Here is a 3,211-nt window from a genome sequence, read left to right on the forward strand (position 1 = left end):
GAAACAGTGAATTAACAAGAAAACATTCTAACAAATAATTACAAATTCATACAAGTTCTATAGCATAAAAGAGAAAGATGTTGCGACACATGTTAACCTGGGGAGTTTCTCGGGATAAACAGGACAAGGCCACCCTTGGAGGCCACTTGGAAGGCACTTGGAAGCCACTTGCAAGTATGTGAGGCTCAACATAAGGGAACAGAGTGTGTGAAGTTTCTGAGTCCAGGAGAACTCAGCAGAAATAAATGGAGGAGTGAGGAAATAAATGATTTGGAAATGAACACTGTGGCAACATGATGGAAAGTTGAAACATTACCCATGTCCCTAAGAAGCTTATAAACAGCAAGGAAATTGAGCCCGAGAATCCCCATCCTTTCCGTCCTGCATGTCACTCAACCTATTTCTATTATTTTTTCTTTTAACCAAGGCAGACATTGCTAATCAGTCATGGCATTCTTCCCTTACTCTAAGGCTGGACAGAGCTCAAATTTTTTTCTTAATTCAGTGCTTCTGCCAACCATTACCACTCATTCAAAATGGGCGCTCAAGATGATACCTTTTTGCCCTTCCTGATGTAAGTGGTTAATACCATTTTTACCTAATTAATAAACAATTTGATATTGGCTTGAGGGGGACAAGAGGTAGCAAACTGAGCTAATATATATAAAGCAGTGAAGGTTGTAAATGGATAAGAAGCCTGGCTCATTACATGTGCTGAACTGACAGGAGTAATTATAATGATGCTGAGAAAATATGGGGCATCCAGTAATTGATGGGAGCTAGCATTTGGGGCTACTACTGAGGGTGAGAGAAATTACCAAGTGGGAAGCACTGAGTCACTGAAGTCATTCTTTCATAACGTCATAGTTTTTAGCTAACATAACGTCATATGTTAGCTTGGGACAGCCAAGCTAATATTTTCTCAAAAATACAGAGAAAAGAATATCTTTACACTCAAGCAAAAAAAAAGATCATCATCAGAAAGGATATATGCAGTTGGAAACTAGCATCTTGACCTAGTCCTAGTACATTTAGAAATGAAACCTCATCAGCTTTACTGACTTCACCACTTAGTCCGTGTACCAGAACTTCAGCAAGCCAGAGTTAGCCAGTCTAAAACGTTCAGTTTTCCCCCACCTGCACTGAGTGAACCATGCATCTTAGGTATAAAATGATAGCATTTATAATTTAGTACGAGCTAAACCCAGAAGTACTCTAACGTATTATTAAGGTTAAAAATTTCTTAGAAACCAAAGAAATACAAAGGTTTAGTTTTTATGATAACATTAATTGGAAATACGTTGCATCTACTACATGTTGAGAATCTCCTTGGATATGAATTGATGCACTGAGACCTAGCCATAGGATATAGCTACCCAGTCCACTGCCTACTTATAAGTTCTTCTGAATAAGATTTTATTATATATTGTTTCACTTTAGAGCTGCCTACGTTGGGCAGAGTAGTTTTCCTGAGTTATAGTAATAGTTACCACTTTGAGTGTCTGTTTTATGGCAGTGCCGTGCTAGGTCTTTTATATATATTATTTATAATGCATACAATAACCCAGTAAAGAGTGACCTGATTTCTACCTCACAGACAAGGCAACTGCAGTTCAGAGAATTTAAGGAACTTGTTCAATTTATAACTAAATCAGTGATAGGGATGGGATTTGGATGCAGTTCTGTCTCACTCCAGAGCTCATGTCATTTTCACTACCCTTAGTTTGCACGTTAGCTCTATCTCATTCCACAGCCCCACACAGATTAGGGAAAATTAGAGGACCACCCCAGACACCACATTTGTAAGGGCCTGCCTTTAGGAAGGGGGAAAGTGGGCTAGCTTGTGGGAGAGAGAGTTGTTCCCATCTGATGCTAGGGCTTGTATAGCCTCCATCAGCCCTGGAATCTCTCTGACAGCACCTGAGCAATGTATGTGATTAGCACTTTCCACCTTCCTTATGGCTACATATGCTGATTAATTGTTCCTGGTATAGATGCTCATTTTAACAAGTCACTCGTTGTAAACAGGGCCAGGTGTAGGGCCCATTTCCTGCTCCACCCACTTTATTGAAGCCAAATACTCCATCTATATCCTTCCCGAGTTGTATCTCACAGTTATAGACAATAGGCACTGTGAGTCTTAGGCATGAATAGATTGACATAAAAGCATTCTCTCTTCCCTAAAAGGAAAAAAAAAGTACACTTACTGGGTGATACTATGGCAGGAAGTCTGCTATATATCTTTATAAACAGGGTACCGAGGTATAATTATTCCACTTTAGCTCACAGATGCTTTCACTCGTTTCCTGATTTTCATTTTGTTTTGTGCGGCTCACGACAGACCAAATCATTTTTGCAGAGATCAGGCCCTGCAGCTCATAGATACTCTGAATCAAGTACAGAGATGAGCAGCTGGGAAGATGGGGGAGGCGGTCAGGGAGGCAGGGAGACCTGAACAGATGAGTAACGGGAACCAGGAAGGAGGACAGAGGCTCCATACATGATTAAACATGAATATGGGCCCTCTTGCCAACCACTTGCATCATCTTTATGCAACTGGAATGACCCCTTTTCCCACACCTCCCTACGCTACACAGAATGCTTTGACTGATTTTTATTGACAGCTCAGCATGTGCTATAACAGCAGTATCACACCGAGTAGAACAGATTGACAGTGTGGCAGATACTGCCATCCCTTTCCAATGTTTGCAGGCTTTCCGAGCAGGCCGTGGGCGTCCCGTGCACCTCACTCCTTTTCTAGCAGAGGCCAAGTGATGCAGACATTAACTATGCACCTAAATGAGACTCCTAATGAAACAGAGCAGGACCCTATGATCCTTTCCCCTAACCATGTCCTCTGCCTGCTTTTTGTCTGGACAAACTTTAGCCAAAAATTAAGTTTAATCAGAGAAGTGAGAAAATGCAGAAGCAAAAAATAAAAGCAGTCAAACAGGACAAAACAATAATAATTTATCAGTAAGCGAAGTTAAGGACCTTTAGTTCCTCCTCAATGGCTACAGATACTATTCTGAGCCATATCCTGTGAGCTGTGTGAAACCCCACTAGGTGAAGAGGTTAAGTACAGGATGACCAGACTGTAGGCATGACATAAGCTGCCACAATTCACGATTCTGAGAACTCGCCTCAAAGAAATGGGAACAAACTGACCCTGGAACTGAAGACTAACTGTACTTAAAACAATCAAGATGAC

Source organism: Lipotes vexillifer, unplaced genomic scaffold (assembly GCF_000442215.2).
Source record: "Lipotes vexillifer unplaced genomic scaffold, Lipotes_vexillifer_v1.1 scaffold1105, whole genome shotgun sequence".
Taxonomy (NCBI): Eukaryota; Metazoa; Chordata; class Mammalia; order Artiodactyla; family Lipotidae; genus Lipotes; species Lipotes vexillifer.